Here is an 18,414-nt window from a genome sequence, read left to right on the forward strand (position 1 = left end):
AGAAATTTCCACTGGCCAGGATGACCAGGAAGGAAGTTGAGCTGTTTTGAGTAAGACTGGCTCCAACAGGAGATGTGGAAGGTGGTGCTTTCCCAGGGCAGCTGAATGCCTTCCAGGGTGAAAACACTATCCCCGGTCTCTGTAGGCAAAGAATCGTCCCTAGGGTCTGTGAGACAAGGGTACTAGTGGGGAAGGCAGAGGAGTGCTGGCCCTCAAAGGTGTTTCTTGTTTGACTTAAAAATGGTTGTCCTGAGTTAGCACAGGAGCCTGGTCAACCCATAATGAGGCTGATGTACTGACTGTTGGTTTGCTATGAAAAGTAGTTCTGAGTGGCATTACCCTAGTGTACGAAAGAGAACTACAGCTCAGCCTCAGCCTTATAACTGCTCCAGGGACATTTCCTATTTCACTCCTTTCTAGACCAGTTCTGCAAGTAATTGGCAGAAAAACATAGAATGTGCATTTCAGACCAGTCTCACCTAATAAGAGGGATGAGTATTTGAGAGTATTAGGCACTGGACTTTGTGGAGAAGGCAGTTTGGCAAACAGTCCCTGTGGGATTTTCTGCAACTCTTGTCTCCACAAGTGTTTGTTCATGGTGATGACATTTAAAACAGGTGCTTCATATCTTAGGATTCCAAGCTTGGTGATGCTCCATACATACTAATGGCCCACCTGTGCAGACCATTTTGGGGGAGAGGAAGCATCCCTGGGGGTAAGAAGAGATACATTATGCAGGTCAGCCAGTGGCTGGGATGGGTTAGAGGAAAGCAGGTTAATTAAGGGAATGGAATGGATAGATAGATAGATAGATAGATAGATAGATAGATAGATAGATAGATAAATAGATAGATAGATGGTTTGTGTGTGTGTATGTGGATGTGGGAAGAGAGGGAAGAATACGGACAGATATTTCAGGAGCTGCTGGATGGAGGGAGGAGGAAAGGAATATTTAAAAGACATGTTTAAGAAATTTAGCCAAATAATATATGTGGCACCCCTTTTTCAATCAACACAGACAATAAGGAAAGATCTACTTTGCTCTTCAGTAGTCAGGACTGCTCAGGCAGTCAGAGTACATTCTAAGCACAACACAAAATGCAGACAAGAATGACAAACTCACCCCTGCTTTGGGAATTGTGACCCTGCTTCTGCCACTGCACTTAGTAGTGAAACTCTTCTTACTAGAAAGAGACTCCTGTTTGGTGTATTTATCTCACTTATGAAGGCCCTGAATTTGAACATCTTCTCTGGCCATTGGGCTTTATGAGAATTCCTCTCATAAATGCAGAAGCTGTAATCTGGTTCATCCATCGACCAGGGAAGCTTTCTCAGGTCGGCAAATAGTAACAGAACTCAGTTTTACATAAACAAGGTACTAAGTCAATGACTTGCCCACTTCAAGCTACATGTAGTAGGTGCTCCATAATTTGTTAGATGTAGTAAGATGAAGGCAGCATTAAGGCAGAGGGTAAAGAAGGTACACAAAACAAGGGAGTTAACACTTTAAACATTTTGTATTATTTGAACTGTTTATAGCTAGTATGTGCTGCTTTCATAATTTAAGGAAAAGGAGGGCCGGGCATGGTGGCCCACGCCTGTAATCCCAGCACTTTGGGAGGCCGAGGCGGGCGGATGACCTGAGGTCAGGAGTTCAAGAACAGCCTGGCCAACATGGTGAAAACCTGTCTCTACTAAAAATACAAAAAATTAACCAAGCGCGGTGGCAGATGCCTGTAATCCCAGCTACTCGGAAAGCTGAGGTGGGAGAATAGGTTGAACCTGGGAGGCAGAGATTATAGTGAGCCAAGATCGTGCCATTGCACTCCAGCCTGGGTAACAAGAGTGAAACACCATCTCAAAAAAAAGAAAAAGGAAAGTTCGTGATCTATAAACAAACATTTATTATCTTTCAAATTTCACTATAGAAAATATTCAAAATGTAATTACAGAGTGATGTCAGTGAAAATGGCAGAGTAAGAATCTCTGAAAGTTCACTCTTCCATAAAAAAGCAAGGAAAAATCTGGCAAAAATTGTGAGAACCATTTTTTCCAGAAAACTAGAAATTAACCAAAGGCTTGCAGCAAACCAGGGAGTGTTAAGAGAAACAGTGAAATCTCAGAACAATGAGTTTTGTGACATTTTACCTTACCCTAGGCCCACTCCCTGCGACCCAACTCAGTAGCAGTCTTGAAAGATAATAGCTTGCATTCCTGGTACTGGAGAAAACAGAATTGTCATGATTGGACCCATCTGGTGGTTCTTTTCAAGACCCCATTCTATAGCGCTGTCCTTATTTGACCTTACTTGAGCTTACTCAGTTGTAAAGCTTCAGGGAGGAGAAGAAAGGGTGTTTGTTGAGCGTTACCGCCACCACATGTTGATGGAGAGTGAAATGACTGCTAGTATGGTTTACTGCCACTGTCTTAATTCATTCTTAGACACTAACATTTTCACCCATCATTACTTTTTCACCATCAGTACAAATGTCAATACAGTCATTAAAAAGACAAAGAGTGTCTTAATATTGCTAGGAAAATAGTTTTGAGCCCAGCTTCTCTCTGAAAGAGTCTTGGCTACCAGAGGTCCATGAACCACTGCTGCACTAGAATAGAAATACCTGTTGCATGTTGTCATCAAATACAGTAGAAACGTGAATCAGTAATGAAGGGAGACAAACAAAGGAGGAAGAAGGAAAGGAAGGAGAGAAATCTCACTGAGAAAATCTAACAATCTCAACATTCTCCTCATTCCTTTGCCCTGCCGTCCTGATCATGGACAGGAAGCTTTTGCTGGAAACCTCTGAATGATGTACTAGGTCTACACATGCCCAACATTGCCTCAACACCCCTTTGGTACATAGAGAACTTGGTACATAGAATTGTGGATGGGTCATGTGACTGAACCAGGGATGAAAACCTGATGCACGGGTTACATATCACAGTTTGGGCTGAGCCAATAAATTTTGCAAATGTCATGACACTGGCTTATAGAGGGACTTGATGCATTAACTCAAAGGTGCTGGATTTATGAAGCTGACTTGTTAGGTGCCCTCTGAGGCTGTGCTAGGGTAAGGCAATGCTGGATTGTCTGAGACGTTCCTGGCTTTACCACTGAAAGTCCTGCATTCCAGGAACTCCTCTCAGCTCCAGGCAAACTGGATGGTTGGTCATCCTACAAAGGCACCATTGTGAGTAGCTTCACACATCCATGCGGAAATAGACAAGTGAAGCAGACACATATAAGCAGAGATGTAAGATTATGAGCCAAATCTAGAGTTAGTGAGAGAATCTACCTTGATTCTTGATTATTTTCTCTTCCTTCATTTGCCCACCCATTGCTTCATTTATTGGACCAAAGCTTATTGAGTATTCACTTGTGCCAGGCAATTTGGTAGGAACAGGAATGGCCTTGAGGTCTAGGTATGCTTCCTATTCTTGGATTTTTCAGGATTCCTGAAGCTCTTCCAATAAAACCCATTTTTCCATTCAATGGGCTCCTATTCCTTACAAACAAAAATGCTTGTCCCTAAATACTTATCTGTGAAAATGATGAAGTGGATAGGAAAGCAGGCCAGAGGAGGATGTTTCAGCTTAAAAATCCCACAACTCTTTGAATCAGTGCATAAAGAACTCTTGTTTGTGGCATGTGTCAACCTGTGTCCTCCTATGGGATCCAGTTTGGGAACAGTGATATACATGATCTTAGTGGCTGGGAACAGGAGGAGCAAGCAGACACTTTTAGGCATGGTCACAAACCACTAGCTTGATTTCACATCTTTCTGATGTGACAGGGCCCGTAGTTGGAAAACTGTACCACACCTCAGTGAAGAGTGCATGTCCTTAATAAGATCATCTAGCAGCTCTAATTTGTTTGACAAAGACTCCAAAACCAATTACACACAGAAGCATTTGCAGAGAGTAGAAACAGTTTGCCTTTCTTCTATTTTACTCAGACACATTTTGGATTCATTTCTATTTCTGATTGTTTAGAATTACAAGGTGATAGGCAAAATAATCCCTCCTCCCTCAAAGATGTCCATGTCCTAATCCCTGGAACCTATGAATTTGCTACCTGACATGGCAAAAGAGAATTAAGTTTGCAGATAAAACAGGGAGATTATCATAGATTATTCAGTTGGGTCCTATGGGTCACAAGGGTCCTTGAAAGTGGAAAATAGAGGTAGAAAAGATCAGAGTGATGCAACCTGAGCCGGACTTCAAGAGCTTTTGCTGGCTTGGAAGATGGAGGAAGGGGACCACTAGCCAAGGAATGCAGCAGCCTCTAGAAGTGGGAAAAAGCAGGGAAGGGGTCCTACCCAGCACCTACAGAAAGATATACAGCACAAGGCCTTGATTTTAACTCAGTAAGATCCATGGCAGACTTCCGACCTACAGATCTATAAGATAATGATTTCGTGTGTTTAAGTCACTAAATTTATGGTAATTTGTTACAGTGGCAAATGCAAAATTAATACACACTTTTTGGGGCAGTTAGAAAAGTTGGATCTAATCAGTTGCTACAAAACTGCTAAATACAAATCCCATAATCCTTAACTGAGGAAGGAGCTCTAAGCTTCAGATAAGTTATTACAAATGCAAGCAGAGCTGCCTGACAACAACAACAAAAATAAATATACAGTTTCAGAAGCAGTCAGCTAGAAGATTAGAACCACCAACATCCTCTTCTAGACCATGTCTCTTGGTATAAACTTCTGGTTCTTACTTTCTTTCTCTTTTACATTTTAAAAAATCCAGAGAATGATTCAAAATACAGAAATCATCATTCATGATAATTTTCTCAAATATGAGAATTCACTGGATGGTAAAAATTGGAGGAATCCATGGCTCTCAGAGAGTCCCATGAATAGAGGAAATACCTAAATCAGTAGTTTTTAGCATCTCTTGGATCACAGATCTATTTGAAACTCTTTTTAGAAAAATGCATATATATACTTAGACAATTTTGCACTTATTTTTAGGGGTTTTCAGCCTCTCTAATGCTTATAGACCCAAGTTACAAGCAGCTGATCTACATGGATACTTTCACGATGTTGTATTTGATTTTACTGAGGGATACGTTTCTTAGAAAACACTAATGTGAGGGAGAACAAATGAACACACTAGAAAGAATATCTTTATTTTAGCTAACTATGAGGAACTAGAGCTTCCTCAAAGAACTCATGCTTTCCGTTTTTGGCATCAACAGGATCTAAATCCAATACTTCACTGAGCAAGAACGTGGGCTCTTCAATCCTGTAACTGGGAGCACTGTGAGAGTGATTTTGTCAGCTGTGTGGCTCTGACGTATCACTTTCAACTGAAGCATTTGGAAAAGTTCACTGTGAAAAATGTGGCCAAGAAGTCCTGAGGGAGAAGCTCCAAGATCACAGTAAGGTACAAATGGGTGAAACCTTTGAGTTTTCTCCACTTTTTCTACAATACTCATGCCTTTTGTTGGCTGGTTTTGGTTTTTGATTCTTTTAACTGAGCTCTATTAACAGAAAACTAAACATTAAAACAAAAACTTGGGGCCATAGGACAGATGGTGGGGGTGTAGTGATTAAAGTTCCTCTGCTATAAAGTACCCATCTCATGGGGCCACAGCAAAGGACATGTAGCAGAATGCCCTGGACCTGGAGTGATAAATCCAGGGAGGCTGCTATTATTGTCATTGCTATTTAAAAGTGCTTTGTACAGTGACATGATTCTCATAATCCTAGAATTTCTCTCTCTGTCTCTGTCTCTCTCTCTCTCTCTCTTTTTTTTTAAGAGATAGGGTCTCTCACTATGTCACCCAGGCTGGAGTGCAGTGGCTATTCACAGGTGCAATCATAGTGCACTACAGCCTCTAACTCCTGGGTTCAAGTGATCCTCCTGCCTCAGCCTCCCGAGTAACTGGGACTATAGACATGCACTACTGTGCTTGGCTTTCAGCACTGTGCTTCTTATGGTTCGTTCCTTTATTATCTACAGTAGTTTTCCATCTATATTAGAAGAGGTAATTGACTTTGTTTTGCTCTTTTTGAGAATTTCAGAGTGAACATTTACTATGCCCATGAATGAGAGCATTTAGTGAGAAACCAAATGAAGACCAGCAGATCTTTCAAATAGCTCTTATAATTCCTTGTTAAATATCTCCCTTTTCTCGGTCTATGTGCATGACAGGTCAACCATGGAGACACACAGCCCAAACTGGGAAAATCCAGGAGAAAAGAATATAAAGCATATGGCTTAAAAAATGTCAAAAACTTGTAGGTTGTGCCCTAGGCACTTTGGAACAGTCCTTAGTCAGGAACCATGAAATACAGAGCATCATTTCACAGTCAGTAAAAGAGGCAAAACAGATATCTGGCATTTTCCTTCTGTGGAAATTCATACAGCATTTAAACCATATTTTGGTTTTCTTTCAATGCAAGGCATTGTGGGTTGTTTCCAAGAACAGGAAAAAGAGAAGAAAGAGAATGGAACCAGGATGTGGCTTGGGACTTCAGGTGGAGGAGGTGGAGGATAATCCTGCAGAGCCACATTTAAGGAGGAAGCTGGGAAACCAAGACTAAGTTCAAAGACAACATAGTCAGAAACACAATTCTGGAGGCCTCCATTCAGAAGTGGGACCGTGTCAAGGGTCCAGGTGGGTGTCAAGTGTGTGGGCTACTCATATTCAGGAGATCCAGTCATTTGTATCATAACCTCAGGTGTTGGAGGAGGTAGTAGGCAGAACTCCAAGGCCAAGGAAAAGGACTGAGCAAGACAAAATAACAGGCAGGTTTGGTCATGGGTGGAGAAGGGATTGGGTGAAACTTAGGGGCAGATCCCATGACACAAACCAACTTGCTATGGCGGAAACCAAACTGTGACCTGGCCAAGTTGGGCAGATGAGGTAGGGAGAGCATGTATTCAGGGATGGCTGTGGGGAGCTTCAGGTCTTAATGCACTGGCAAAGAAGGAGACTTTGGGTTTGGATTTTCACAAACCTCTCAAATTATGCAAAAAGCACCCGAATTTGCAAGAAAATTCTAACTATCACCAGAGGTCTGAGGTGAATTGCCTTAGGACTTGGAGTGGGCCAAGGTAGCCAGTAGGGCTTGTAGGAGGAGCAGGAGTTGGGGTCCATGTCTGAGAATTTTGAAGGCAGAGATAGGGAGAGTAAATAAATAAGATTAAAACTGACTCTGGGGTCTGGGACTGAAATCTGGGAAAAGGATTGTGAAGCAGTAGATTTGGACTAAGTAAGTAGTAAAAAACTTACTATTTCTCAGGTTGATTGGGGATTTTGCAGATAATGTGCATATATATTAATAATTAAGCCATTCTTCAAAATGTTGACATAAGTGACTTTAGTAAAGAGTCAGCTGGATAGGCTGACAAAAGAGATGATGCTGGAGTTTCTGGGGTGGGGAAACTCTGCAGGTAACCACTGGCTTATAACTGTCCCCAAATAATTTTGCCAAATGCATGAGTTTCCTGCTCTTACAGACACTTCTTTAGATGAAAGCATTGACTTCTGAAGGTAATATTTGCAAACACATGTAAGTACATTTAACCAGGAAGAGCACTTCTGTGAATTAGTACACATTATTTTATCAAATTAGCTCATTACTATTTTAAAAGCAGATTCTCTAAGGGAAAGAAATATTTTTTTAATTACCAACAAGAAATAAGAGTCTAGAACAGTGACTCCAAGATTTCTCTGTCAGAGACCCCTTTACTCTTTTATACATTTCATCCCTTGCAAACATCTATATTAAAAGATTTAGTTACGAAATGTTGGAGTGCAATTTACTCATTTAGTAAGAATTCTAGTCTTAATCCCATCCACATATCCGTAACTTCTGTGTGCCAGACTTCTTTGTCCTGACTTGTTTATATTAATTTGATCTGGTAAGATAGGTAATCCGAGTCAGGAGCAATAAACATATAGTACAATAGAGTGTAGGTCTACAGAAGATAGAGAAGAAGTAAGTGAGATTTTTAAAGGTCTGCCCATGTCAAAAATAACCAGAAAACTGATATTACCCCTTTTGCTTATGTATTTATTTTCTGCCCTCTGCTCTCATATTTAGTCTTGCCTCTAAACTAACTGATGGTTGCTACTCTCTGAAAGTCTGTTGACAAATTAAAATTTTTTCAAGGAAACATAATTGATTCCCATACAAAGGACATCACTGAAAGTGATTAATTCACTTTTGATAAACCTTCCCTAAAAAGAGCTAAAAGGAGTAGTGTATCTATTAGCTATCATGTTTCAAGTAAAAGAATCAAAGTGTGAACAAACAAACAAATAAACTAATCTGTTAATTTGGCATAATTGATGAAACTTAAACAAGCGACTTTTTATCCCTTGAGTCTTGGTATAGTTTCTTGTTACTGTTCTGTCTAAGTATGTTCTGATTTCCATTATGATTTCCTCTATGAGCTCTGAATTATTTAAAAGAAAAATTGCTACAAGTATGAGATATTTACATTTTTTTTCGTGTACCCACCTTAACTCAGTATGATCTCAATATGCCTCTAAAGTAAGAATTGTACCCACTTTCCCACTGGGAAAACTGAGGCAAGAGCAGCTAAGCTGCTCACCTAAGGGCAAGAAACTAGTTTGTCGTTGCTCTCTGGGGTATTTTGTCTCCTATCACAGGGACTCTCCTGAGCTAAGACAGGAAAGTTTTCCAAGATGTCCTGGTTATGTGTGGGCTTTCATGCTGTCCTTATCTACCCCCAAGCGATGAAGCAGGGACAACAGACATAAGGTATGTAGTTGGCCTGTCCTAGTTTCTGGCAATCTGTCCTCTATGTCTCTCATGGGCACATTTTGTCTTTCTGATCTTCTTCCTCAGAGTTCATTGTTCTTCCTAGTTTATCTTTCCTTCTCTATTTCTCTCTCCTTGTTCACTAAGAGTCCTATTTATATGCCCCCATCTGTCATTATTTTATTTTATTTCAATAGTGTTTGGGGAACAGGTGGTTTTTTGTTCCATGGATAAGTTCTTCAGTGGTGATTTCTGAGATTTTGATGCACCCATCATTCGAGCAGTGTACACTGTACCCAGCATGTAGTCTTTTATCCCTCCCACCCCTCCCACCCTTCTCCCCAAGTCCCCAAAGTCCATTATATCATTCTTACGCCTTTGTGTCTTAATAGCTTAGCTCCCATTTATAAATGAGAACATATGATGCTTGGCTTTCCATTCCTGAGTTATGTCACTTAGAATTCCAATTCCATCCAGGTTGCTGTGAATGCCATTATTTCATTCCTTTTTATGACTGAGTAGAATTCCATGGTGGAAATATACCACATTTTCTTTATCCACTCATTGGTTGAGGGGCATTTAGGCTGGTTCCTTATTTTTTGCAATTGTGAACTATGCTGCTATAAACATGCATGTGCAAGGGTCTTTTTCATAAAATGACTTATTTTCCTCTGGGTACATTACCAATAGTGGGATTGCTGGATCAAATGGTAGTTCTACTTTTAGTTCTTTAAGGAATCTCCACACTGTTTTCCATAGTGATTGTACTAGTTTACATTCCCACCAGAAGTGTAAAGGTGTTCCCTTTTCACCACATCCATGCCAATATCTTTTTTTTTTTATTTTAAAATTATGGCCATTCTTGCAGGAGTTAAGGTGGTATCTTATTGTGGTTCTAATTTACATTTCCCTGATAATTAGTGATGCTGAGCATTTTTTTTTATGTTTGTTGGCGATTTGTATATCTTCTTTGAGAATTGTCTATTCATGTCCTTAGCCCACTTTTTGATGGAATTATTTGGGTTTTTTTTTTTTGGGTGTTTTTTTTTCTTGCTGATTGTTTGAGTTCCTTCTAGATTCTGGATATTAGTCCTTTGTTAGATAAGTAGTTTAAGAATATTTTTCTCCCACTCTGTGGGTTGTCTGTTCATTATGCTGATTTTTTCTTTTGCTGTGTGGAAGCTTTATAGTTTAATTAGGTCCCATCTACTTATTTTTGTTTTTTGTTGCATTTGCTTTTGGGTTCTTGGTCATGAACTCTTTGCTTAAGCCAACATCTAGAAGTGTTTTTCTGATGTTATCTTCTAGAATTTTTATGGTTTCAGGTCTTAGATTTAAGTCTTTCGTCCAGCTTGAGTTGATTTTTGTAAGATGAGAAATGAGGATCCAGTTTCATTCTTCTACATGTGGCTTGCCAATTACCGCAGCACCATTTGTTGAATAGGGTGTCCTTTTCCCACTTTATGTTTTTGTTTGCTTTGTCAAAGAGCAGTTGGCTGGAAGTGTCTGGCTTTATTTCTGGGTTCTCTATTCAGTTCCATTAGTCTATGTGCTTATTTTCATGCCAGTACCATGCTGTTTTGGTAACTATAACTTTGTAGTGTAGTTTGAAGTTGAGTAATGTGATGCCTTCAGATTTGTTCTTTTGGCTTAGTCTTGCTTTGTCTATACAGGCTATTTTTTTGTTCCATATAAATTTTAGAGTTTTTTTTTTTTTTTTTCTAGTTCTGTGAAGAATAGGGATGATATTTTGATGGGAATTGCATTGAATCCGTAGATTGCCTTTGGCAGCATGGTCATTTTCACAATATTGATTCTACCCATCCATGAGTATGGTATGTGTTTCCATTTGTTTGTGTCGTTTATGATTTCTTTCAGCAGTGTTCTGTAGTTTTCCTTGTAGAGATCTTTCACCTCCTTGGTTAAGTATATTCCTAAGTGTTTCATTTTTTTTGCAGCTGTTGTAAAAGGGATTTAGCTATTGATTCAATTATCAGCTGGGTCATTGTTGGTATATAGCAGTGCTACTGATTTGTGTGTAATGCATTGATTTTGTATCCTGAAACTTTACTGAATTCATTTATCAAATGTAGGGGCTTTGTGGATGAGTCTTTAGGGTTTTCTAGGTATACAATCATATCATTGGTGAACAGCAAGAGTTTGATTTCCTCTTTACTGATTTATGTCTTTCTCTTATATGATTGCTCGGCCTAGGACTTCCAGCACTATGTTGAATAGAAGTGGTGAAAGTGAGCATCCTTGTCTCGTTCCAGTTCTCAGATGGAATGCTTTTAACTTCTCCCCAATTCAGTATAATGTTGGCTGTGGGTTTGTCGTAGATGGCTTTCATTACCTTGAGGTATTTCCCTTCTATACCAATTTTGCTGAGGGATTTAATCATAAAGGGATGCTGGGTTTTGTCAAATTACTTTTCTGCATCTATTGAGATGATCATATGATCATTGTTTTTAATTCTGTTTATGTGATGTATCACATTTACTGACTTGCATATGTTAAACCATCCCTGCATCCCTGGCATGAATTGATGTATCATCAATTTATCATGATGTATTTTCTTGATCATGATGTATTATCTTTTTGAAATGCTGTTGGATTCAGTTAGCTAGTATTTTATTGAGGATTTTTGCATCTATATTCATCATGGATATTGGTCTGTAGTTTTCTGTTTTTTATGTTCATTCCTGGTTTTGGTATTAGAGTGATACTGATTGCATGGAATGATTTAGGGAGGGTTCCCTCCTTATCTTTTGGAATAGTTTAAGTAGGATTGGTACCAGTTCTTCTTTGAATGTCTGATATAATTCAGCTGTGAATCCATCTGGCTGTGGACTTTTTTTATCTTGGCAATTTTTAAATTACTGTTTCAATCTCACTGCTTGTTATTGGTTTGTTCAATGTTTCTATTTCTTCCTGGTTTAATCTAGGAGGGTTGTATATTTCCAGAAATTTGTCCATCTCCTCTAGATTTTCTAGTTTGTGCACATAAAGGTTTTCATAGTAGCTTTCAATGATCTTTTGTGTTTCTGTGGTATTGGTTGTAATATCTCATGTTTCATTTCTAATTGAGCTTATTTGGATCTTCTCTCTTCTTGGTTAATCTTGCTAATGGTCTATCAATTTTGTTTATCTTTTCAAAGAACCAGCCTGTTGTTTCATTTATCTTTTGTATTTTTTGTTTCAATTTCATTCAGTTCTGCTCTAATCTTGATTATTTCTTTTCTTCTGCTAGGTTCGGGCTTGGTTTGTTCTTGCTTCTCTAGTTCCTTGAGATGCAATCTTAGATTGTCTGTTTTTGCTCTTTCAGACATTTTCATGTAGGGATTTAATGCTATGAAATTTCCTTTTAGCACCACTTTTGCCGTAACCCATAGGTTTCGATAAGTCGTGTTACATTGTTCAGTTCAAATAATTTTTAAATTTCCATCTTGATTTCATTGTTGACTCAAATATCATTCAAGAGCAGATTATTTCATTTCCATGTATTTATATAGTGTTCTGGGTTCCTTTTGGAGTTAATCTCCAGTTTTATTTTACTGTGGTCTGGGAGGATACTTGATATAATTTTGATTTTCTTAAATTTATTGAGACTTGTCTGTGATCTATCATATGGTCTATCTTGGAGAATGTTCCATGTGCTGATGAAAAGAATGTGTATTCTTTAGTTATTGGATAAAATGTTCTGCAAATATCTGTGAAGTACATTTTTTTAATCTTTGTGTTCTTTTATATACCGATCAGGAGGAAGATTCCTGATTGGTATACAGTGATGTATTTATTAAACATAGGCCTGTGCAGAAATTACATACTATCCATCTAGATAGGTTGTTACACTTTTGCCTATGGATGGAATGTTCCATTTATCAAGTTTTATACATCAAAAAGCTTCTGAATTTCATCAGACTGACCATTAATTTACCTCTGAAAAAGTGGCGCTTAATTTCAGCTACTATATTTTACAGCATTAAAAAGCTTATGCATTAGGGTGCCTCTCTGCACAATGGCACTGAGCAAACAGAGCTGGGTCCATTATCTTACCCAGATTCACATAGTCACACTTCAGAGCTTTATACCAGAGAGCAGGGACAGTTGCTGCTAGCCATCACAGACTTCTTACTCTGAGAGCCTATCTTCTTGGCCACATTTTCTATAGCCAATGAAGACATGCCAGCAGCTGTCTCATGTATAACTTGGCATTAGAGCACCAGGTCTGTTGGATAGTGGTGGTGTGCCCGGAATTGGTGGGTTCTTGGTCTTGCTGACTTCAAGAATGAAGCCGCAGACCCTCGTGGTGAGTGTTACAGTTCTTAAAGATGGTGTGTCCAGAGTTTGTTCCTTCGGATGTTCAAATGTGTCTGGAACTTCTTCCTTCTGATTAGTTCATGGTCTTGCTGACAGGAGTGAAGCTGCAGACCTTCACGGTGAGCGTTACAGCTCTTAAAGGCAGCACGTCTGGAGTTGTTCCTTCTTCCCGGTGGGTTCATGGTCTTGCTGGCTTCAGGAGTGAAGCTGCAGACCTTCACAGTGAGTGTTATAGCTCATAAAGGCAGCATGGACCCAAAGAGTGAGCAGCATCAGGATTTATTGTAAAGAGCGAAAGAATAAAGCTTCCACAGTGTGGAAGGGGACCCAAGGGTTTGCTGCTGGCAGGCTCAGGCAGCCTGCTTTTATTCCCTTATCTGGCCCCACCCATATCCTGCTGATTGGTCCATTTTACAGAGACAGCTGATTGGTCCGTTTTGACAGAGTGCTGATTGGTTCCTTTACAATCCCTGAGCTAGACACAGAGTGCTGATTGGTGCGTTTACAATCCCTGAGCTAGACACAGAGTGCTGATTGGTGTGTTTACAATCCTTTAGCTAGACACAGGGTGCTAGACACAAAAGTTCTCCAACTCCCCACTAGATTAGCTAGATACAGAGTACTGATTGGTGTATTTACAAACCTTGAGCTAGACACAGGTTGCTAATTGGTGTTTTTTCAATCCCTTAGCTAGACATAAAGGTTCTCAAGTCCCCACTAGACCCAGGAGCCCTGCTGGCTTCAGCCAGTGGATCCTGCACCAGGGCTGCAGGTGGAGCTGCCCACCAGTCCCACACCAGGCGCCTGCACTCCTCAGCCCTTGGGCAGTCAATGGGACCAAAGTGCAGGGGCTGGGCGGGGCTCACAGGGGAGGCGCTGGTGGGGGAGGCGCTCCTGGGGGAGGCACTCGTGGGGAAGGTGCTCTTTGGGGAGGCGCTCGTAGGGATTCTAGCGGGGAGGCTCAGGCCACACAGGACCCATTACTTGGGAGCGAGGGAAGGCTTCCGCATAGCAGGCTGCAGGTCCCGAGCCCTGCCCCACGGGGAGGCAGCTGAGGCCCCGCGAGAATTCAAGTGCAGCCCCGGTAGGCCAGCACTGTTGGGGGACCCGGCACACCCTCTGCAGCTGCTGGTCCTGGTGCTAAGCCCTCACTGCTCTGGGCAGCAGGCGCCAGCCAGCCACTCCGAGTGCAGGGCCCACCGAACCCACACCCACCCAGAACTTGTGCTGGCCCATGAGCGCTGCATGCGCAGCCCCGGTTGCCGCCGGTGCCTCTCCCTCCACACCTCCCCACAAGCAGAAGGAGCCAGCTCCAGCCTCAGCCAGCCCACAGAGGGGTTCCCACAGTGTCGTGGCAGGCTGAAGGGCTCCTCAAGTGCCACCAGAGTGGACGCCAAGGCCGAGGAGGCACCGAGAGCGAGGGCTGCTAGCACGTTGTCACCTCTCAGTGGCAGGCACTATTATTTTATATTCTGGTAAAAGGCCAATTTTAAAAACTGCCGCTTGGAGATAAAAATCAAGGGCACAATATACTTAGAAAGTATTGAGCAATCTGGTATTCCCAATGATGTGAATGCTTTCAAAAACCAATGGCAAATTGTACCCACGTTTTCCAGCTATGGAAATATTAATACATTGATTCAAATCCCGTTACTCAATCCACATAGCCATGAGGTCATCCTGCAAAGGGCGTACCAAAAAAATACGAAGTTAGGGTGACAAAGTTTGACAGTGATGTTATACAAGTCAAACTTGGAAGGTCATAGTAGGTATACCTAGGCTGAGAGGAAAGCATCAAATCCTTTGTGTACACATTTAGTTTTTTTGTAACAAAGCAATTTGTATACTTTTAACATTTAAAACTGAGTATCATTTTTCGTTTCCAGTGAAATAAAAAGAAAATTTCAAAATGAACAGGAACAAAATTACAATAGAGAATGTCAATTCCAAATAAGATCCTACAGGTTCTGCTGATTCTCCCATTGAGTGGGAGGGCTCAAGTCATCATTAGGAGAGAATTTCTTTTAAAAGTGCCATCTTAAACTGCAAGGATGTCTGTCAAGTATCACAATTAAACATGCCAAAGGAGAAGCCATGTTGTCAAAATGCCCACTTAACCACCCAAACATCTCAAACCTATCCTTTGCTGACCTTCTATAATGCTATTTTTTTTGAAGTTTTTTATCCTTTTTTTTAAACAAGAGAAAGTAGATACATGTTGGTAAATGCCTACTGTCCATATTCACATAGAGACACAGTGTACTCTCTTGAGCCCAATATACAGAGAAAGGAGAAAAAAAAGCTAGAATTCTATGCACTAATACACAGGGCCTAGCACTCTGCAGCTTCCAGTAGCACGAAGGGAGCAGGTTTTTCTTTTTTTCCCACAGAGCTTGGTGGTGTCGATTCCATACAGTTTTGGTCAGACAGGAAGGGATAACAAAGCATTTCGAACAGAAAGGGGTAGAGACTCTTTTCCCATTGTATTATGCTCGAGTTGTTTCTCCCAAAATAAGTTGAAAGCCGTGGTTTAGAGAACAGAGACCTCAAGAACAGGGTGAATGAGCACGAGGGGAAAAAAAAAAAAAAAAAAAAAAAAAAGACAGCAACTTGCTCCCAGGGACTGGAGAGAATTTTTTAAAAAGGAAGGTTGGAATCCATCAGTGCTCTATTAGTCATTTTCTCCTTCATCCTCCTCTCCTTCCTCCCTTTCATCTTCATCTTCTTCACCTTCATCCTTATCCCCTTCTTCATCAATATCTTCTAATCCTTCCTCCTCCTCCTCCTCCTCCTCATCATCATCTTCTCTTTCTTCATTATCCATATCAGGAACCAAGTAGTCTGTAATGGGTTTGGCCAAATATCATCTTTGATGACCTCTCCTAACTCATCAGTACCTGCAACAGAATGGTCAGTAAACCAGGTAAAGAAGCTCTCTGGTTCCTCACGCTGCCTCTTTCTGCCGGCTTTATTCTGTGTTTGACTTGAACATTTCATCAAATCCTTTCCATATTTCCATTTGATTTCAGTGGACTTTGAAGATGGATCACCATTCTCATTCAGATGAAATACTTTGGAGAGAAGTTTATTTTCAAAGTAAGGATTTTCATCAAAATAAAAATCTATTCTGTTACCTGATTTAATATCTTCAAAATCTGTCACTTCAACTCTGGTCAAATAATGCAGTACCTCTTTGTCCTCCTCCCCAAGTAGTGCAGACACTTCTGAATGGTTGACAAATATTGTTACCCCAAAATGTGGGATTTGACGATCAATTCTGACCTCTTCCAAAAAAAATGGTTGGCAGAGTTTGTTATATTTCTGTTCTACTTTCAAAATCTCCTCAACGGCTTGTTCATTAAGTCTGTCCATTTCATTTTGTACTTCATCAATGTGTCCAATTGCTTCTTGCTATTCTTTTTCTCCCTTCTTCGGCAAGCCTGCAGAGGCCGTTGTCTCTGAGCAGGAGGTGGTCTTGGTTTCTTCTTTTGAGGCAGGAGTGGAGACTGGCGTTTGGGGGCCGTCCTGCAAGGGAAGTCCAAGAACCAGATCACGAATCTCCTCCCTTGTCCGGAAACAGGCAGAACTGTTAAGTCCATTTATTGTAGAGTATAGATTAAGTCCACTGTTTCTTTGTTGATCTTCTGTCTTGATGACCTGACTAGTGCTGTCAGTGGAGTATTGAAGTCCCCCACTATTATTATGTTGTTGCTTTAAAGTCTGTTTTGTCTGATATAAAATGTGCCACTCCTGCTCGTTTATGGTTTCCATTTGCATGGAATATCTTTTTCCACCCCTTTACCTTTATGTAAATCCTTATGTGTTAGGTGAGTCTCTTAAAGGCAGCAGATACTTGGTTGGTGGATTTTTATTCATTCTGCCATTCAGTATCTTTTAAGTGGAGCATTTAGGCCATTTACATTCAACATTACTTTTGAGATGTGAGGTACTGTTCTATTCATCATGCTAGTTGTTGCCCAAATGCTTTTTTTTCACACTGTGTTATTCTTTTATGAGCCCTGTGAGATTTATGCTTTAAGGAGGTCCTATTTTGTTGTATTTCCAGGTTTTGTTTCAAGAACTCCTTTTAGCATTTCTTATAATGCTGGCTTGGTGGTAGTGAATTATCTCAGCATTTGTTTGTCTGAAAAATACTTTATCTTTCCTTCACATATGAAGCGTAGTTTTGCTGGATACAAAATTCTTGACTGACAATTATTTTGTTTCTATAGGCTAAAGATATGACCTTGATCCTTTCCGGCTTGTAAGGCTTCAGCTGAGAAATCTGCTGGTAATCTGATTGATAGGTTTTCCTTTATAGATTGCCCAGTGCTTTTGTCTCATAGCCCTTAAGATTCTTTCCTTTGTCTTGACTTTAGATAACCTGATGACTATGTGCCTAGGTGATCATTTTTTTCTGATGAATTTCCCAGAGTGTTCTTTGAGTTTCCTGTATTTAGATGTCTAGATCTCTAGCTCCCAAGACCAGGGAAGTTTTCCTTGATTATTTCCTCAACTAAGTCTTCCAAACTTTTAGATTTCTCTTCTTCTTCAGAAACACCAATTATTATAAGTTTGGCCATTTAACACAATTCCAAATTTCTTGGAGACATTATTCATTGTTTTTTAATTCTTTTTTCTCTGTCTTTGTCTGATTGGGTTAATTTGAAAACCTTGTCTTTGAACTCTGAATTTCTTTCTTCTACTTATTGTAATCTATTGAAACTTTCCAGCGCATTTTGTATTTCTCTAAGTGTTTCATTTCCAGAAGGTTTATTTTCTATTTATGATATCTATTTCTCTGGAGAATTTTTCATCCATATCCTATGTTGTTTTTAAAGTTTCTTTAAGTTGGTTTTCAACTTTCTGTGCTGCCTCCTTGAGTAACTTGATAATCAACCTTCTGGATTCCTTATCTGGCAATTCAGAGATTTCTTTTGCGTTTAGATCCATTGCCAGGGAGCTAGTGTGATCTTTTGTGGGTGTTAGAAAACCCTGTTTTGTCATATTACCAGAATTACTTTTCTGGTTCTTCCTCATTTGGATAGACTATTTCATTGGAAAGGTGTGGAATCCAAGGCCTGCTGTTCAGATTCTTTTGTGCTATGGGGTGATTCCTTGATGTGGTGCTCTCCCCCTTCCATTAGGGAAGGGACTTCCTAACAGCCAGACTGCAGTAATTGTCATTATTCTTCTGAGTCTAGCCAGCCAGCGGTGCTACCACACTCCGGGCTGGTGCTGGGGGATGTCTGCAAAGAGTCCTGTGATGTGGTCCATCTTCATATCTCCCAGCCATGGACACCAGCACCAGCTCTGGTGGATGTGTCAAGGGAGTGAATTAGAC

At 40.4% G+C, this 18,414-nt stretch overlaps 1 pseudogene; it reads right to left on the minus strand.

Annotated features, from left to right (window-relative positions):
• Positions 1–15,661: 15,661 nt before the first annotated feature.
• LOC700505 (protein SET-like) lies at positions 15,662–16,669 on the minus strand (annotated as a pseudogene).
• Between the last annotated feature and the right edge of the window lie 1,745 nt (positions 16,670–18,414).

Source organism: Macaca mulatta, chromosome 6 (assembly GCF_049350105.2).
Source record: "Macaca mulatta isolate MMU2019108-1 chromosome 6, T2T-MMU8v2.0, whole genome shotgun sequence".
In the NCBI taxonomy this organism is placed as follows: domain Eukaryota; kingdom Metazoa; phylum Chordata; class Mammalia; order Primates; family Cercopithecidae; genus Macaca; species Macaca mulatta.